This window comes from Ursus americanus, chromosome 3, assembly GCF_024610735.1.
Source record: "Ursus americanus isolate L20-20 chromosome 3, mUrsAme1.1.p, whole genome shotgun sequence".
Classification (NCBI taxonomy): Eukaryota; Metazoa; Chordata; class Mammalia; order Carnivora; family Ursidae; genus Ursus; species Ursus americanus.
The window spans coordinates 17,586,025-17,606,939 of NC_142129.1; the positions used below are offsets into that span (position 1 = coordinate 17,586,025).

The 20,915-nt window shown below is 37.9% G+C and overlaps 1 protein-coding gene across 7 annotated transcripts in view; it reads left to right on the forward strand.

Annotated features, from left to right (window-relative positions):
• The first annotated feature begins 1,108 nt into the window (after window positions 1-1,108).
• CNOT4 (CCR4-NOT transcription complex subunit 4) overlaps window positions 1,109-20,915 on the forward strand; it is a 137,956-nt gene continuing 118,149 nt past the window's right edge. For 4 of the 7 annotated variants that reach the window (XM_045792588.2, XM_045792589.2, XM_045792590.2 and 1 more), the window contains exon 1: window positions 1,110-1,338. The gene's annotated coding sequence lies outside the window, so the exon portion shown is untranslated. Of the gene's footprint in view, window positions 1,339-20,915 lie in introns of all 7 variants that reach the window. The other 3 variants (XM_045792585.2, XM_045792584.2, XM_045792586.2) reach the window with 1 other exon arrangement.

A 20,915-nucleotide genomic window follows, 5' to 3' on the forward strand; every position in this document is an offset into this window, starting at 1 on the left:
TCTTCCCTTATTCCCCTTCTCTAAGTTTTTTTTATCTGTTATGATATACTACGCATTTTAATCATATATTTTAAAAATTGCCTCCTCCCCTTTTCCCTTTACCCCAACGCAGCTAGAATAGATAGAGGCATTCTTAGAATACAAACAGGGAATTTTGTGTTTTACTCACCGTCTTCCCATGTATAGAACAGTGCCAGGCACACAGGAGGAGCTCAGTGAATACCTGCTATACGTATGGGCGAAGAATACACGCAATAAGCAAAACTGAGCGCTTCGAGCGCCCCTCACACCAGAGTTCTAGGAGGTAAGCGGAAGTCACCAGGAACTTGATTTTTGTGATTGAGAATTCCACGGCGCTCGCCGGGATTGCGAGTACCTTCTCACATTCTTTACATCTACTGATCTGTGGTGGTTTGTGAACTTCATGCACAGAGGCTGTACAGGTAGAACACCGAACTAATTTGCAGCGAAGTCCACATAATTTCAAATTTGATCATCAGAAACCCGTTTTCGTAAGTGCACGGTCTATAGTTCTCTTACAGGACGGTCTGGGATACCTCTTCACTGGAGATTAACGATGAGGAGGGGATCAAGGGTGGTGGCTCCGAAATGCGCCAAGCTCGGGAAACGACTTAAAGCTCACTTTTTGCAAACAGACGCCAATTCAGAATCAAATTCTTACCCTAGATCAAATCCCGCGCTCCTCCTACCGGCAACCTGACTCTACCCCGCCCCTTTGATACCTATGGTGGGCGGGGCAGAAAGGAGCCGTTCCCTGCTCTCCCCAAATTGGTTAAACTCGCCCGAGTTCTGGTATTCCATTTCTGAGCAAAGACCGAGGAAAGGGAGCAGCCAACGAAGACCGCCGACTAAATGACAGCGGAGCTTCACACGCGGACAGAGAACGAAACAAAACACGAAGAAAGGCAATAACCTAGCTGCCACGTGAGGAGGGCGATCCCGTCCGCCCTCCGAGCGAGAACTTCAACTCCCGGCTTGCAGCTGGGCGGTTATCCTCCGCGGACTATAACTCCCAGGGTGCTGCGGGAGCGACCGCCCGCCTCTCCTCCCGCCCCTCCCCCGCCCCTCCCGGCCGGATCGGCGTGCGCCTGCGCACCGGAGGCCGGAGGAGTCTTACCCTAATGTAAGATGGTGGCCCGTCTGGCTGTGGAACCCACTGAAAGCTGAGAGTCTGTCTCTCAGCCGTAAAGGTCGGACTCGCTGAAGCAATCAGGCCCTGTTCTGAAGAGTTTTTCCCCGACACTCGTTCAGTGGTCTCTTGTGAGGACGCGGCAGCGCGTGGAGTCGGCTAAGGGAAAAGCGAGGCAAGGCAGGCGGGTGAGTCTATGCGGGGCTGGGCTTAGGGGAAACCCGGGGCTGACCGGCTACGAGAGAGCGGAGGCTTCGCTGGGACTGTGCAGGCCGCACCCCCCTTTCTCCCCACCCCCCGCCTCATCTTCACCCTCCTCCTTCTTGGTCTTCCTCCTCCTCCTCCTCTTCCTCCCTCTCCCCTCTACGCCACAGCAGTTACCACCAGGAAAAGGGAGCGGGGCAGAAGGCGGCGCGGCGGCGAGCACCGACTCCTTCGAAAATTTCCTCAATTGGGGAGCCGAGGCGGATTCTCGCTTCCAGCTCTCTCCCCTACGTTTCTGTAGGGGCAGAAATTTTGAGTCTCAGTACTCCGTTGTTTTCCCAGCTCTCTCTCCCCTCCCTGACGTCCTTGTCCCAGTAGCCCCCGTCTCCTAAGACCAAAGCCATCACTTCCACGCTGACCCGAGTTGCTGCTGCTCGTCAGTCCCACTACTCATTGCCCACTCGTCCTGCTGTTTGTTTTTTGCTCCATTGCTACCACTCTGGAGTTAGCCTTTGCCCCCCTCTTGTGCTTGCAGTCAGCCCCTACTCTGTCAGCCACACTAGCGCTTTTTCCGATTTGCAGTCGTTCCCTTAACCACATCTGTCATTTTAAAGCTGCCCCTTAAGTATCTAGATGATGCTGCTGCTCGTTCTAACCCACCTGTTTCACAGCTTTCTTGGGAATTGTCCATTCCTTCCCTCTTTTCTATACAGATTCTTTCAACACACACTTCCAGAAAAAAAGGGATGCCCCGTGTTGGCCCCTGAAAAGTCAAGTTGGGAAGTGAATTGAGTGAGGTAGGATACTGTTAAACGTTACGAGTGAAGATCATTTATTCAGGCTACTCGCGAAAGGAACGTTTTCTTTTGGCTTTCAGTGATCTATTTGTGGATTATTCGCTCTGTTGGGACGTGGGGGTTTGTGTGTGTGTGTGTGTGTGTGTGTGTGTGTGTGTGTGTTTTCCTTCCCTTCTATTTTTGACCGGCTTCTCCCTGCTACTGAGCATTCTACTGAATTACCTTTCCCCAGGACACTTAATGTGAACTCTGATGATACCAACAAATATTAGCCTAGGCATTTCAAAATAAGGTAAATCTGGCATACAATCAAATTAATCTGTGAACTCCGCAAGAAAATATGAGATTTTTATTATCTGCTGGTTATATGTGGGTTACAGATCCTTTCCATATTGAAAATTGATTATTGAGTTATATTTGAGGGTCAGCTTAATTGGTGACATATTTATGGTTCCGGTGGAAATTTCCTTTCCAGCCAGTATCAGACTTACTTAGTATTTTTGGATTTGGGAAGATCTCTCCTTTAACATTTCTAGAATGGTAGGTATCTGAATAAATTGTCTTTTTTCAAAAATTCATTAGGTATGTATGCAAAAGAAAAATGAATTTTTTTCCTCCAGAAGTAAATCCCCATTTTTTTCCACAGAAAAGAAGGGGGCTGGGAAAAGAAATGACAAAGCTGTGCTCTTATATGCATTTGTTGGCACTCACCGTCATTATTATCTACATTAAAAAGCAGAAAACTTGGAGCAAGGGGTGGCTGATGATGTCCATTTTTTGATGAAAGCAAAATTGAAATGCCCTGACTAATGGTATAAGGAGCCTGTAATCACACCACTGTGAAATAAAGAATTACCAGAAAAGCAAACAGGATTACATAGATCAGATACATACATTTCAAAATTTCAAGTTTAAACATAAATAAGACACTGTGTTATATGTAAAAATGTTAAAAGTCACAGTAGCAATCTCATGCATCAGTATACCTCTTATTTGCAAAAGTAATAATACCTCAAGTGTAAATACAAATACAGTTACCCTTTGAATCACTTCTGCACATTGCTGTATGATTTTTATAAATTTTACCTGTAATATTTGAGGAATCTTCATTTGGCATTCTGTTTACTTGATAGTGATAAATGATCTACTTTATCAAATATAAACCAAGGTTAGAAAAGCTGTTTATAGGGGGCGCCTGGGTGGCACAGCGGTTAAGCGCCTGCCTTCGGCTCAGGGCGTGATCCTGGCGTTCTGGGATCGAGCCCCACATCAGGCTCCTCTGCTATGAGCCTGCTTCTTCCTCTCCCACTCCCCCTGCTTGTGTTCCCTCTCTCGCTGGCTGTCTCTATCTCTGTCAAATAAATAAATAAAATCTTTAAAAAAAAAAAAAAAAAAAGAAAAGCTGTTTATAAAACTTCCTTCTTCTTTTAGCCACTTAAGCCTCAATTTGGGGAAACTAAATAAATCCCTACTCTCTGAGAATTATAAGCAATTTATATAGCAAGCCTTGTCCTGAGGCTTTTCTTTAAAAAATTACTTAGTTTAGTTTATTAGTACAAATGTGTTTAATACAATTGATCTTCAACTCTAAGTTAAAGTATGTATCATTTTCTTTTGTCATACACTGGTAGAGCAGCTTTCCACTTTGTACCTGCAAATAATACCAACACACAGTTTTAGGAAACCCTTGGCAGTCATACCTGGCTGATTTGTAAGCAGTGTGTTCTAGGAGAGGACTGTTTGGCAGAAAAGCGTAAATGATATTAATACATCTTTTGATTTGTAAAGATATATTAGCTCACTAAATATATTCTGAAGTAGTTTTCTGCACTCCATACTTTTCTCCTGCAATCGTCAGATTCTTAGTTTCTGCACTTGGAAGTCAGAATGAATTTACTTTGGGATCTTTAGTACATTTGAAGGAGGTATTTAAATTTTTTTAACATTTTGATAGGAAATTGGTAGCTGTAATTTCAGAATATTTTTGTATGGTTTAAGTTTTTAGATGTAAGTTGAGGAACATTGCAACTTCATACTTAACGTGGATTTTGTTTGTTCTTTTTTTGATAGTTTGGAATACTTTCTGCTGGGTTCAGTAGTTGAATTCTTGAGATGAATACATGATTCCTATAAGAAGGTTTTGAACATGAATTACTTTAAGTTAACTTACTATATAAAATTTGTTTCCATAAAATTGCATAGACAAGTCTTTATTAGGATGAGACAATTATAATCAAATGACAAAATGCAGGAAAAGAAAATTTTGTACTGTCCTTCACCTTCACTAGCAATAACTTTCAACTTACTGCTTTGTAAAAGAGAGTGTTAAGGATGAACTTCTTTCATTAGGGGAATTTTATTTAAAAAATGATTTTAATGGCTTAAGAGAAAGAAAACATTTTCTTAGTTTAAGCAGTATAATTTTAGAAGGCTTCCCTTTCCATTCCTACTCCTGGTTTTAAGGTGAAGCTACACTCTTCATTTTAGTGTGTGTGTGCATGTGTGTCTTGTACCTGCAAATAATACTCAGTTGAATCTATTTCAACTCATGCTATTGTTTTTATAGACCATCCAAGTGGAATAGTTTTAATTTGTGAAAACTTCAGCCTCTAATGAAAATTCAGTTAGCTTTCTGTCATTGAGTTTAGTACTGTCTTGACTTTTTGTGAAGGAAGATACTTCTAGCTCAGTTGGTTCCAAAGAAAAACAGTAGGGAAATAGGTTATAGAGATTTTTAGTGTTCTAGAAATAGTATAACTAGAATGTACCACATACTTTTCTCAAAGGATTTCTTAATCTAAGTGGAACTTGTAAATGGTTTTTATCCCACTGGAATACCACGTATTGGATGAAACTTAACACATTCTGAGATTTAAAAATTTTTATAAACTTCAGAGATACTAGGAAAAATCTACAAATGCCCATTCTTATATATAAAATGTGTCAATATGTCAACATCCCTGGTATCCTAAAGATAGATATAAATATTTTTTCTCCGAATTTAAGACTGTGCAAATTATAAAGATGGCATAATTTACTCAGTCATGTAGTGATGCAAGGAAAGAAGATAAGTGGGACTTTTTAATCACATATTTAGTGGTTTTCTGAAAGAACTCTTTTCCAAATTGCTTTTAATCTTGTTATTACGTGGTCTTTATTAGAAAAGAGTGTGTGGTAAATGTTAACTTTTTTAAGTGTAGTAATATAATGCAGTGGGTTTTGTCATATTTCTTTTTCATGGTATAATTCTTTTACTTTTTAATCAGAAATTAGTTTATGGAAGAGAAAATTTCAACACTGTTTTGGCCCTTGGATTAGGTTTCCCATAGAAGATTTTTTTTTTCATGTGAAGGAAGAACTTAGATGCTACCAAAAAAGTGATGATTACTTTTACTTGCCAGAAAAAGTTAATTTTTAAGATAGTACAAGTATAAGGGAATTTGAGGATGAGTTTTTTTTTTTCTCCTAAGAACTGTATTTGTGAGGAAGGTTTCATTCTTATTACACCCTGTTTGTACAAGAGTGTTGTCCTGTTTTAAACTTTAATTGCATTGGGGGATGAGGAGATGATACATTGCTATGAGGATAAATCTTGCTATTTGTATATGTGTCTGTCAGATATCATTTCAAAAACAAATACTTTTTTAGTTATGGCAACTAAAGTCTTACCTCTTGAGTGTTTAGAGACAGTATGGAGAGGGAAAATCAAAATAATCATATTGTTTTATTCCTAAAACCAGTCTGGAAAAAAAAATAAGTCAAGGCAAAATAAGCAGTGTAATTAGAAGAATAAAATGCCAACATTTAAAGGTAGCTAGTGTTGCCTTCCTGCTTTTGGAAGAAGTTAATGAATGATGTAGGGAACATACTGATTGAAATTTGAAAAGTAGCTATAGACTGAAATATCAAAGGGGTGGAGCATTCCTTAGCAGCAACAAACAGATACATTGTCATTAAGCCAAATATCTGAAATTTCTTACACATGTTTTCCAGTCTTTGGAATAAAGAGGAGGTGCTAATTTTTCTGATTATTTAAGAACCTATTCATTCATTCCCTGTTGAGGACAGTAGGTGTCTTCAGATTGTGAATTTCCTGAGATAATACTGGCCGATTTGTGTTATTGCACATTGATTGTAGCAACTTTTTTTTCTTTTTTTTTTTTCTACCTTCAGTGTGCTTACGACTTTTTCCTGATGTTTTTTATTTTCTGAGGTTTGGATGGACCTTTTTGTGAATGCTGTAATTGAATGAAAATTTGAAATATGTTTTAAACAGTATTGCTTTTGGTAGTAAGATGAATTATTCTTTTGATAGAGAGCCCCTCCCATTTTGATCACATTTTTTTCCTTTAACTTACTTTTTTTTTTTTTTAAGATTTTATTTATTTATTTGACAGAGCCAGCCAGCGAGAGAGGGAACACAAGCAGGGGGAGTGGGAGAGGAAGAAGCAGGCTCCCAGTGGAGGAGCCCGATGTAGGGCTCGATCCCAGGACACTGGGATCCCTCCCTGAGCCGAAGGCAGACGCTTAACGACTGAGCTACCCAGGCGCCCCTCCTTTAACTTGCTTTTATTAATTCTTAGAATTAGGGTGCTGCAAGTTCCCTGTCAAATTAGATCTTTCCAAAAGTTTTTTTCTTACTCTGAATTGGGACCTTGGTATTTGTTGAGGAAAGAAAATGTTATAATGTATTTTGGTTTTGTCACTTAAAATGAATTAAAGACATTATTAAAAAAACATATTAATGTGAAAAATTTTAAACAAGCATAAAAGTAGACACCAACTTCTTTGTAGTTGTCACTCAGCTGCAAAGATTATCACCTCATAACCAATCTGGTTTCACCTGTACCCCTACTTACTTTACCTGTCATCCCTCTGCTCTTTTGTCTAGATTATTTTGAAGCAAATCCTAGTCATCACACTATTGCATTTGTACTGGAACTCTTTTGACATAATAAAATAAAATACCTTGATTTTTTTTATCAAGATTATTTAATCAGTTTGTCTTTGAGTACTTATAGATCCACTTTTTGCACTATGACCCAGCCTCTTAAGAGTTCATTATCTTGTTGGGTAAACTTTAATAATAATATAACTAGCACTATCCAAAGCAGTATACAAATAATGTGCATTATACATAGTCTGTGTCCAGTATGTCAGTGTAGGGATATCTTCAGACTGAAGTTCTAGTATTGAGGCTTCTTAAAGAAAGTGGAACTTGAATAAAGAACGTATACCATCTGCATAGGGAGAGCATCTCCAGAAGGAGAACATTCCATACGTGAGCAAACACTGACTGTGACCATCATAATGTGAAAGGGATGTAAGTAGTCTGACCTCAGTGGAACAAGGTCTTAATTTCTGGGAATGGTGTGAGATAAGTTAGTATACTAGGATAGAGCTAGGTTATGAAAAGTATATTCAGTGTGAGGTCGAATTTGATCTGCTAAACTGTAAGGAACCATTAGAGTTGGTCAGGAGGCAAGAGATAACATATTAAAGGTGCTTTTTTTTTTAAAGAAAAATTGCTTTTTAGTAAGGTGCATCATATTTTGGGGTTGACAGTTAAGTTGAATATGAAAAATTAATGAGTAGGCCACTGAGGTAAGGGGCCATGGAGAGAAGAAAATGTTGAAATTCTAGAGGATTTGGCAGCTAATTGATTTCATCTTCTCTTCAGTCCCTTACATTCAGAAATAACACTAAGGTTTTTGAGAACTAAAGAAATGTTGATTTATCTTTGATAGTAAACTTCAATTTATTAGCCAGGCCTAGCTTTTGGAAGGGAAGTGATGTGTGATACGCGATATATAACAACCTTAAAAAATTTCTGTAGAAAATAGCTACCAGTGTCTAAAAAATAATTTTAGATATTCTTTCACTGGGGAATGAGAGTTTGGAAAATAAAAGACAGTGTTAATTATATGATAGTAAGAGGGGCACCTGGGTTGTTTGGTAGGTTAAGCGTCCGATCTCAGCTCAGGTCATGATCTCAGGGTTCTGGGATTGAGCCCCGCATTGGGCTCCACATTCAGTGCAGAGTCTGCTTGAGAGTCTCTCCTACCTCTGCACCCTCCCCCTGTGCTTGACCCCTCTCTCTCTCAAAACAAAAAAAGAAAGAAAGAAAAAAAATTACATGATAGTAAGAAATGGAACATATTTCATTTGTAAAAGAGAAATTTATGCCTTGTCTGATTCTTATGTGTGAATGAGTTCAGAAGGAGTATTAGGAAACTTATCTGAACAGCATATAACCAGTGTATATTATTAAATATCTGTAAAGTTTAATAATGACCTGATGAGAGCAAAAGAAATGGTAGAAAATTATTATGAAGTAGGGCACTAACTGTTGTCAGCTCCAAGCTCCCTTAAGGATGGGTTAAGTTTAGGTCAGCAGGCTAGAGAAGAATGTAGGGACATTATTAAATGCAAATGTGTTGTTTGTTTAATTTGTTATACTCTTCTTTGCAAAGATATTAATAAAAATAGATCTGGTTAAACAGCCATATTTTTATTTGGAATTTTTCTTAAGTTATGAGACTCCTGAAGTTCTTTTCTTGTTTAGTTGGCTCTTTATTAAACCAGCTTTCTTCATCTGTTTTGTATTTCTGGAAAATTTTGCATTTGTTTTGTGAAGGCAAATTTTATATTTGTCTTAAAGGCAGGGGAGTAGATTTCTTGCCTCTGGCTTTGTAAATAATCGATGAATAATACTGTATTGCCATTTATTCTTTTACTGCTTCCTTCAATATCACATGTATTCCTTCTCTACAGTATATAGCATGTGGATCTTAAGGATTCTCACAGAGTCTGAAAACACCTCCAGCTGAGGGTGCTTGCAACAACTTCAGAATTAAATTTATCTTTATTCACCAATCATTTGTGGTCCTAGTGTTACAAAAGATATGACCTACCATAATGCCATGGACCCTTTAGGTACTTAGAAAATATTGATAAGGATAGGAAATATTGATAAGGATACAGATGATGATGCAACATAGTACATTATTGGGACATGTCTTTTTCCTCAACATTCCCTCAATCCTACGACCTCCTTGCTCCTGGTAACATGACAGAGCTATTTTTGACATTTTTTACTTCTTTATTTAGCTGGTCATGTGTGCTTTCTAATATGGTCACTAGAATGGAAAGCTATTGCCTTCTTGGGGGTTTAACAGGGGCTTTAATATGTTAATTTTGGATTTAAGATTGAGTTGAGAACCCTTCATGCAGGAGAATTTTGGGGAAGCATTGTATGTGTTTCTAATTGCCACCAGTGAATGTGGGAGGGAAGTAAGTATCGAAAACACAGTATAAAAGAACCTTAGTATTTGAGAAGATCTTTAGTGGTATCTGCCAATCCATTCTTTTCCCAAGAAGTTTTAATTTAGTCCCTTGGAGGATGGACCCATTTATGAAAGTCACAGTGGCTGGTAGTGGAGAGGACATGGTTCCCTGCTCCAAAAAACCTCTCTCAATTTTAATAACTTAAATAAATCTCAGATTATTAATAGTTTGCTTTTTTTTTTTTTTTTTCATTCATGCAGTTCTTGGGAAGGAGCTGACTTTATGTGAGTGACTTTGGGGTTGCCTTAGGTGGCCAGGTGGGTAGGTGTATTGTAAACCCAGGAAAGGGGAAGGGAGGCAGAAAATAAAGTGAGAAGACTTCAGATTCTAGCAATGGCAACTCTGTCTTTTTGACCAAAGCATTGACAGCACTGGCTCCTTTGCTGCCTTTGGTTACATACTTCAGGTTTGTTGTTTTTGTTGTTTTGGGGGTTTTTTAAAAAGATTTATTTATTTTAGAGAGAGACATAGAATGAGTATGGTGGGGAGGGGCAGAGGGAGAGAGAGAGAATCCCAAGTAGGCTCCACACCCAGCACAGAGCCTGACATGGGGCTCAATATCATGACCCTGAGATCATGACCTGAGCTGAAACCAAAAGTTGGGACACTTAACCGACTGTGTCCCCCAGGCGCCTCAGGGTCTTTTTTTTTTTTTTTTTTTTTAAACTTAGACTGTTAGTACGAGTTGGGAAGGCTACAAACTTTAGCCTTTTCTAAATCAAACTAGTGTCTTTGTCCAGCCTTGTGCATTTTAACCTCTACAGCACAAAACCTGACAGATTTGTGTCTTTTCTCTGCCAGGAGGAAAGGGGAAACAGGAAAGAGAAGAAAAGGATAGGTATGATATTCCTCATCTGCTTATATGTTAGTGATGTATTATTCTAAGACTGTTTTATGGAAAATCCTCTGTCTTTTATTTTTAATTTTATGTATTCAGTTATAAAATAGCTTCATGAATTTACAAAATGAGTCCTTAGGAACCTTTTAAAAGGTGCTTTGGTAGCCATGGAGTTAGTGATAGGTTGAAGAGTACCTATGTAAGTTGATGCTTGGTGGTACTTTTATGAGATTTCTTGCTTCTACTAAAATCTTTCCTGTTATACTGGACACAGTCCTAGATGTGAATTTTGCTTCCCAAAAGTAAAACTAGGAATCTCTTTTTAAGGTAACTACCTTCCCTGCATTGTATTCAAATCTGTTTTGTTCCTGATGAAAGCCAAGTATGACAGTAAAATACTTCAATACAGTCATGCTAACAAAAGAACATTTGTTAGTTGTGTGTCACCATATAGTCTTTTGTCATGCCTAGGGAATATTTTCAGCAGCTTTGGTAAACTCTGAATAATACATGATGTGTTTGTGTTTACAGATTGTGGTTTTTTATTTTATATACTACTAAATTCTACAATTTTTAAAACTTGGCATGATATTAAAGGATGTATTTTCTTCAGTATTTGAAGCAAAGAGCTAACGTAAATGATGTTTCATAGTTGAACATGGTTTTTAATAGCCTGTTATTTTCTCTTCAAGCCTTTAAATTCTCCCCTATTTTTATCTATTGCTACTACTGGGAGTATGCAGTGTGGTATGGAGCCAGACTGCCTAAATGTAAATCTTGGCTCTACCATTTATTACTTGTCAGACCTAGGGCAAGTTATTTTACCCTGTGTGGGCCTCAGCTTCCTCATTTGTAGCATGGAGATGTGAGGATTATCTGCGGAGTAAATGAGTTAATATTGGTAAAGTGCTTGGAACAGTATTTGGCATGTAGTAAAACCTGTATAAGTGTTTGCTATTATTATATATTATTATACATTTGAAAGAATCAAAAAACATTCATTTTTGAAGACATTTTTTTTTATTCAATATAGTTTTTAATGTTTAGGTACTAGACATATGTTGACATATGTTTTCAGTAGTTATTTGACAAGTTGGAAACACAAGTAATGTATTTGAGGGGACAGTCAAAAGACTGGCCTGCCTGGAATTCTTTTGAATCAGGAAATATTAGAAAATGAAACTGGGTAGGTATGATAGAAAATGATTATGGAGTGTTTTGAACTGAGGCAGAGAGATTTAGATGTGGTTGTTCAGAGGGCAATCATTGCAATCATGGTAAAGTTTTTTTTTGTTTTTTTTTTTAAGTCGGGAGAGTGATGTGTTTAAAATAGTATTTAGGGGAAGATGGTTTTGAGTGTCCTTGATAGCATAGAATTATTTGATTTTATGTGGACAGAGGGTTTTTTGTGTTTTGTTTTGTTTTGTTTTTTGTCTGTTCACTGATCTACCTTAAATGGCCCAGCCAGTGCCTCATAGATAGAGCTCAATAAATACTTATTGGATGAATGACTCTTAAGGGAGGCTGTGAGTTAACAGAGAGAAACACAAAAGACCCGAGTTAAACTTTTGGGACCTCTGCCTTTAAGGGTCAAAGTGTGAAAAAAAAATGTTATTAAAGGAATAATTGGAGAGGTAGAAGGAAGATGGAAAAGTTAAGTTTCAGAAAACAAAGAGATTTTCCAGTAGAGAGAAGTCACAAAGATGAGAATAGGAAAATCTAATATGGTATCACTTCTGTTGTAAGAGGAAAAGTGACATAGTCCAGTGCAACATTATACAGCATTCAAGGCAGTAAGAATAGAGAAAGCTCTTTGGCTTGTGGTGTGATGATCAAGAACCATGTTAAAGCAATTTCACTAGCCTGGGAATGTAAATCAGATTGGGGGGAAGGTTAAGAAAGGTGTTAAGTGCAGACTCTACGTAAAGACCATTCAGTCTAGAAAATAACTGTAAAAATGGCAGGAAGACAAATTATAATAGCAGCTTTCATAGTTCTTGAATGTGTACTATGAGGGATTCTATTTATTAGAAGAAAACTTGAGGCAGTTTGTGCTGAATGTTCTTGTTTCATAGTAGAGAAGACTACTCCACACGCTGCTTCAGGACTGTCTGCTACTTGCTAACTCTGTAACTCTCCCTTATCACATGGAGGCAATGATAACATGTATTTCATAGATCTGTGATAAGGATTAAGTTACTGAATCTTTTAAAAACCCTTAGAACAATGCTTGGTATCTGGTAAATGTTTGATAAATGTTAGCTATTATCATCATCCACTGTTGAGGTAGGGAGTAGGATTGGAGTTTCGGGTAAAAAAAGAAAAAAAAGCAATTAATGAAATTATTGCCAAGTAATGTCAAGAACTAAATGGAGGGGCGCCTGGGTGGCACAGCGGTTAAGTGCCTGCCTTGAGCTCAGGGCGTGATCCCGGTGTTATGGGATCGAGCCCCATATCAGGCTCTTCAGCTATGAGCCTGCTTCTTCCTCTCCCGCTCCCCCTGCTTGTGTTCCCTCTCTCGCTGGCTGTCTCTATCTCTGTCAAATAAATAAATAAAATCTTTAAAAAAAAAAAAAAAAGAACTAAATGGAAAGGCCTTAGAACCTTTGCTCTGGCTGATCCCTCTGCCTGAAGAGCACTTTTCCAAATATAGCTACACATAGCTACCTCAACTCCTTCAGACCTTTGCTCAAATGATCTCCTTTTCAATAAGGCCTACCCTGACTATTTCTTTACAGTTAGAACCCAGGCCCCCTCTCCCTTAATATTTGCATTGTTTTATTTTTTTCTATAATATTTATCGTCATGTCATATAATCCATTTATTCTTTATATATACTATTTGTTGCTGATTTCCATCTACTAGGATGGGGATATTTGTCCCCTGATGTATCCCAGGTTCTTGGAATAGTAGTTGGTACATTAGTAGTAGGTGCTTGGTATATGCTTGCTGAATTAATAAATTACTCTGCATTGAGGTGGGTTTTCTGAGATTGGTAAACACTACGTAGAAGTTGACCTCCAAGATTTCCTCTCCTTTCTGAAATAAGTCCATTTTGGTAGTGGTTTTCTTGGCAATCACTTGAGAAATCCATTTAGCTGAAGAAAGGAAAATGTAAGATGAATTTCTTTTTTGCTACAATAATTATATTTTACATTTTGATTTGGTAATAAAAGCTTACCTTTGAGTGCTTATTAGATACTAGGTACTGTTCTAACCTCTTCATTAGTTTTTAAAAAATTCTACAGCCTTACAAGTACATTATAGTTTAATTGCAAGCCATTATTAGGGATGAAGGGGAAGCCCTTTGCCCTGAGACTAAGCATGCTTCCCAAGACTGTTTGTTGTCTTCTTTTGACAGGGAGCTTCTTACATGTCATTCCTCCCTCCAGCATTCACAGCCTTGACACTATTACTTGCCTGAAATGTATCTGGACTAATCTCATTATATCCTTTATCCCTTTTTATGTCAGCCACCACTGGTCTCAGGCTTTAATCCCCATAGGGTTCTGAACATTTCTAGTCTTTTCACTCCTCTCCATCATCAGCAAAATTTCTTCTATCCTTGTTTTTTTCCTGAACATTTTCCTCTACTTTCTACTTTTCTGAAAACACTGCTTCCCCTGCGGTCCTTTTACTCGTTGTCTATTAAATTTTTCATTTTTTTCTTATATGCCATCATCAAAGGTCACTGGGGAGTCCCATGCACTATGATTGAAAACTGTATTTCCCATTCTGCCCTCCTCCATGTAGGAGTTGAAGAGGGAGCCTGGTTCCACTGAGTCTGAAAAATGGGGCAGATACCTTCCATTCACCTCCCCTCCCTGAAACTTGTCTGTTAACAGGTTATGTTGTCCATAAACTCTTGTTTGCTGTCATCTGCTGCACTCTGGGTTACGTCTTCTCTTTTCTTGACTGTTATAGCTCCTGGCTCACTGTTATTCTTGCTGATACTCTGCCTCTTTTAATTCTTCATAATTTCAACATATACCATCTCTGATCCTTCTATGGCCTTCTCTAAATTCTTCTCTAAAGATTTTGCTCACCATCTCATGTCAGTCACTCACTCCATGGTTGTATCTTACACCTTCTTATTACCAATAACTTGAACCCTTCCATGATTTTCAATTCATGCAGCCCCCTCTGCCAGCCATCTTTTCAGCTCATTCTACCTACTACCCTAACGCAACAACCTTTTACTATCATTAGGACCTCCAGTCCACAGACTGTCTTTGCCCCCTTGATATTCTTTCTTCTTACCTATTATACATTCATTACCTAGTGATCAATCATGATATTCATTCCCTTTCATATGCCCTCTACTCTCTTGCTCCTTTTTTACTTCTTCATACTTACTTGGCAAAACATCAACTCTAGTTACGTCAGATTCTCTTGAGTACTTCACATCTGTACCTGTGTCGCTAAAAGTGACTGAAGAATACAACTATGATGAGCACTCTCAACTTTAAATTCATAGTAAGAAACCTCAGGTGGCCCTTAATATTGTCTGACAGTCATAGTCTATTTTCTTAGTCCATTCATTTTTCCCTTTCAAAGACGACTTAGTTATACCCTTGCCTTTCTTCTCAGACTTCCAGCCTCCCTTCTTATGTTCACTCTCAGTTGATGGACCTGCTTCATCTTCCATTGAGAACAAAGAAGCCATCAGAACATTTACAGACTCCACCACCACATCTATGTACCTGATGGTCTGACTCAACAGACCTTTGCCTTCCTTCTGTTACTATAGATGAACTGTCTTTGCTTCTGCCTAATCCAGTTCCTCTGATTAATGCATTCGATCCCATCCCCTTCCATTTACTCTGAACATTGCTCTAAGCAATTCTCTTCCTTCTCTTCAGATCATTAATTTTTCCTTTTCTGGATCATTCCCATTAATGTGCAAACATGCTACAATTTTTATCCTCATAAAAATATCTTCTTTTGCTCTTCTCTATTTCCATTGCAGCAGAATCCCCTAAAGCATTGTCTAAATGTACTTGTTCTGGTTATTTTCTCATGTTTTCTCTGAAGCCTGTTCCAGTCAGGCTTTGGCTCCTACCACTCACTGTACTAAGATTGTTTTTGTTCAGGTCTCCTAACAATGACAGTGGCTCTAGGAGTCATTTCTTTGTATTATGTGATTAGTCTACACTTGACAAGTTATTTTCTCCTTCCTCTTTGATACACTTGTTTCATTTACCTTTTAGGATACCACATCCCCTTGGTTTTCCTTAAAACTTACTGGCTGCTCCTCCTTAGTCTTTCTTGGTAGATGCTCCTCTTTGCCTACCTCTGAACAGTGGAATATCCCAGGGCTCAGTACTTGGTTATCTTGTCTATTTACCCTCACTCCCTTGGTGATCTCTGCTAGTTTCATGGCTTTGAATATCTTCTTTTTTGGGGCATGGTTGGGGGGGGGGCTTTGAATATCCTCTAAATGTTGATGAGTCTCAAATTTATTTCTCCAGAGTACTCTCCTCAACTCCAGATTTGTGTATCTAGTTGCCTACTTACTGTCTTCACTGGAATGACTGTTAAATATCTCAAACCAACATGTCCAAAATAGAATTCATGCTCTTTCTTCCCAAATCTGACCTCCCCGACTTGCTTCACCCACATAGCCTTCCTCATCTCAGAGGTTGGCAGCTTTCACTTGCTCACGCTAGAAACCTTGGCATCATTCTTGACTCTCTTGCTCTCACACATTTATTCCATCAGGAAATTCTTGGCTCTACCTTTGAAACATGTACAGAATTCAACCAGTTTTCACCGTCTCTATGGCCACCGTCATCTCTTGCTGGATTGTATCAGACTTCTGAGGGATTTCTCTACTTCTACCCTTTTCTCTATAGTTTGTTAATAATATAGCTGTTAGGATGATCTTTTGAAAAATATCAGTTAGATGGCAAGATATCTTGTACATCTAAGAAATTTCATTTGAGTTGATAAGATTAGAGATTATTCTAGTCAGTTTTATTTTACTAAATCTCATTGGTTCAGATGGCATATTTAATGTAGGCTTTGATTATACCCATTTTTATGGGTGGACAAAGAGTTGTCAGGGACCGTTCATGGTCTTCCTCTTTTCTCCTCACTAAACATCCTCCTTTTTTTTTTTTTAAAGATTTTATTTATGTATTTGAGAGAGAGTGCCCCTGCATGAGTGGGGGGAGGGGCAGAGGGAAAGGGAGAGAGACAAGCAGGCTCCACGCTCAGTGCTGCCAGGCTTGATCCCAGGACCCCAAGATCACGATCCAAGCCAAAGTCAGATGCTTAACTGACTGAGCCACCTGGGTGGGTGCCCTACTAACCGTCGTCTTTTCAACCCTACACACAGAAAGACTTTACACCTGTATCCTTGAAGGAATTGGAAAGAGAAAGTCTGAGTTGGTTACTGTTTCAGAAAGTTGCTTTGAATGGAGGAGTGGACCACCGTTTCTTAATAGAGGTCTGCTGTTATTTCATTACTGCGGCTAATGTCCTTTAGAACGTTTGTTTTCCCTCATCCCCTGCCAAATTTAATGTCCTCTCTACCCCTGCCCTTTTTGTTTTTTTCCTACTCCCAGATGGAAGTGTTGTATTTCTTAACTTTCGGCTCTATTTGAATTAGTATTTTATACTCAATTCTCTTTTTACGTACCCTGAAACCCATTCTTAGGGCTGGGTTATGAGTTGGTTTTACTTTTGTGAATAGAGTTTCCAATAGAATGATACTGAACATGAACATAGCAAAAGGGGAATTGATACAAATAGGTGAAAAAGAAATGATGTGTATAATTGTGGGGGAAATGAATGTACTTATCATAATGCTAATAATTTCTGGAGAAGTTATACTCTACTGCATATAAAGAAGCTTGGAGATTGGTGGGCAAGAACTTAACAGTTCATTTTTTTTTATTTCTTTGTGTTCTTTTCTCTGAAGGCACATGTTCTGTAATCAGTTTTTTTTTTTTTTAATTCCCTTTCAGAAAGTTTTCTTGTACTGGGATCAACAATCATATCAAAATTATGATATTGTGTATATATTGCTATTGATTTCAGATCCTTTCAGATTATTGTACTTAATCTCTTGGTCTGTAGGTAGATATATGCCTGTTTTCTCAAGCCATTTCTTAGATCTTTGTGGTCCAGTATGGTACCCATGAGCTACCGTTGGCTATTGAACACTTGAAATGTGACTAGTCTGGGGCGCCTGGATGTCTCAGTCAACCAGTTAAGCATGTGACTTTTGATTTTGGCTCAGATCATGATCTCAGACTCATGAGATCGAGCCCCAGGTGGGGCTCCATGCTCAGCACAGAGTCTGCTTGAGATTCTCTCTCCCTCTGCCCCTCCCCCTGATCATGTTCTCTCTAAATAAATTAATTAAATACATAAATAAATAAAATCTTTTAAAAAAAGAAAAATGTGGCGAGTCTGAATTGAGATGTGTGCTAAGTGTAAAATACTGGAATTTGAATGCTTAGTACAAAAAGGTTATAAAATATCTCATTAGTAATTTAAAAAATGATTACATGTTGAATTGATAATATTTTGGATGCATTGGATTAAATGAAATTAATTACCTTTTGTTACTTTTTCTTAATGTTGCTAGTAGAAAATTTAAAATTGTAGTGGTTTGCATTATATTTCTTTTGGACACTGCTTATCTTTTTTTTTTTTTTTTTTCAAGATTTTATTTTTAAGTAATCTCTACACTCAGTGTGGGGCTCAAACTCACAACCCTGAAAACAAGAGTTGCATGCTCTTCTGACTGAGCCAGCTGGGCGCCCCTAAACTTACCTTTTTCTTTGACCTAATACTTTGAGTTGTTTTTACTGTTAATGATCTGTTATATATTCAACTGAAAATGAATTTGGTATTACATATTTTAAAAGCATTTTTTTCTGAAGTTAAATACTTTTATATTGTTATTTTTTTTTTCTTTTAAGTAAGTAAGGGTTTAATAGTGGTCAACATCAAAGTACATTCTGAAGGTGGGAGAGAGGACAGGCCCAGCAGTGGCAACTGCCTATATTGTTATCCTTCTTTCTTTCTTTCTTTCTTTTTTTTTTTTTTAAGATTTTATTTATTTCTTTATTTGACAGAGAGAGAGGGAGTGGGAGAGAAAACACAGCAGGGGGACCTGCAGGCAGAGGGAGAAGCAAGCTCCCTGCAGGGAGCCCCAACTCTCCATCCAGGACCCCAGGATCATGACCTGAGCCGAGGGCAGATGCTTAACCAGCTGAGCCACCCAGGCGCCCCTATTGTTACCTTTCTTAGTATTAACATTCTCAAGCCCTGAGTTTTCTTTTAAGTATTTGACTTTTGCCATACTCTGCTCATGGCACTACATAAGCATAAGTTTTTCTTTATCTCCATTGCCTGGAAGAATTTTGAAGGAGGAACTTAAAAGTATCAGAATTGATCTTTTATTTATTTTACTTCTTAACTATGTAATAGTACATATTACAGTTCTTCCATTATTAATGTATAACTTTAAAGGCAGTTTGTATCTGGTTAAAAAAATAAAGGATTGAAAATTTTACATACGAGAAAAGAGATTTTGTCTGCTTAAACACGGTACCCAGCAAATGAATAAACAGCCCAAACCCCTGCTGACTCAGTCTGCTCTCTAGGTTTCATAAACTTTGATAAACTTGGGCCTTAGCAGCCAGTACTGCTGTTTCCCACACCCCCCCCCCATGTTACAATACTTTTATAAAGATGTAAGTTCATGATTTTATTTATATTATCTTTTTACATCTGTTGAAAAAAAGATTTATCTTGGGTTCAGTGAATGTTTTTTTTTTTTCAGAGGTTAAGCTTTGAACTGTGTTTAAGTCCAAAAGGCATATAGCTCATATTTGGGTAGTTTTTAAGTGAACAACTGATGATTGGGTAGCTATGGATTATTTAAAGGGAGATGTTGACTCTGAGCTCCAAAATATATTTCATTGTAATCCACAGTATGTTGTTACCATAAACATATTAACAAAAATGGCTCTGTTAAACATTTGAAAATTTACGTAAGAACTATTACTTTTATTCTCATCCAAAGAGTCCACAGTACATCCTTAGGTATTGAAAATTATATAAAAGCACACTCACAAGAAGAGTGTAAGAAGTAAAGTTTGGACCAACAAGTTTGAATCATTTTTTTTAAGGTTATTTATTTTTAGTAATCTCTGCACCCATGCACCATGAACACATGACTCCCAGATCAAGAGTCTCATGCTCCTCTGATTGAGCCAGGCAGGCACCCCCCCCCCCCCCGGGAATCTCTTAAAAAAATTACTGGAATTGGTTAAAATCAAATAGGTTTTATAAACAAGGACAGTTGGAGAAAAGAAGATGTATGGGGAGAAAAGAACAGAGATAATATAGATAGTAAGAATTGTGGAAAGGAAGAAGGAAAGTGAGCTCATTAAAGTTCGCATTCTTAGATGCTCAGTGGAAGGATAACTTTGATAGCTGAAACAAAGATTTTGCTACTTGTCAATTTTCTGGATCTTAGAATACCCTGTTTACCTTTGTGTTTCCTTAAGCTTTAAGCATAGGCCCAATTTCTGTTAGCTATGCAGACTTAGATTTAGATTGATCCATAAGAATAATTTGAGGGGCGCCTGGGTGGCTCAGGAGGTTAAGCGTCTGCCTTCTGCTCAGGTCATGATCTCGGGGTCCTGGAATTGAGCCCCCCCTGCCCCCCGTCGGGCTCCCTGCTATGCGGGGAGTCTGCTTGTCACTCTGCCCCTCCCCCTGCTCGAGTGTGTGCATGCTTTCTCTCTTTCTCCCTCCCTCAAATAAAAAAAATTAAAAAATTTTTTGAGTCCATCTATGTTGTGCATATCAACTGTTTGTTCTTTTTAATTGCTGAGTAGTATTTCACAGTGTGGTTATACTACAATTGGTTTAACCATGCATCTGCTAATGAATATATTGGTTTTCAGTTTTTTGGCAGTTGCTAATGGAGCTGTTAATGTTTGTGTACAGATTTTTGCATGAACTTTTACAGTTTTAAAAGAAACTGCAAGACTATTTTCTAGAATCGCTTTATGATTTTGCATTCCCACAAGCATTATATGACTCAGTTTTTTTCCAGATTCTAATGAGATTGGGTATTATCCCTTTTTTTGTTCTGTAGTTCATTCTGATAGGTGTGTACTGATATCTCATAGTTTTAATTTGCATTCCCTAATGGCTAAAGATATAGAATGTTTTTTCATTTGCTTATTGGCCATTCATATGTTGTCTTTGGTGAAATGTCTATGTCTTTTGCCCATTTTCTGATTGGATTTTTTTTGCTGTTGAGTTTTGAGTGTTCTGTATGTATTCTAGATACAAAATCTTTGTCCAAAATATGGTTTGCAAATATCTTCTCCTACTCTGTAGCTTGTTTTTTCATTCTCTTCATAGGGCACCTCACAGAGCAAAAGTTTTTAATTTTGATGAGGTCAGTATGTCAGTTCTTTTATGCATTGTGCTTTTTGTGTCAAGTCTAAAAATTCTTTGCCTCATCCTAAGTTTTGAAGGTTTTCTCTAAAAGTTTTAATAATTTTACATTTAAGTGTATGATGCATTTTGAACTAATTTTTGT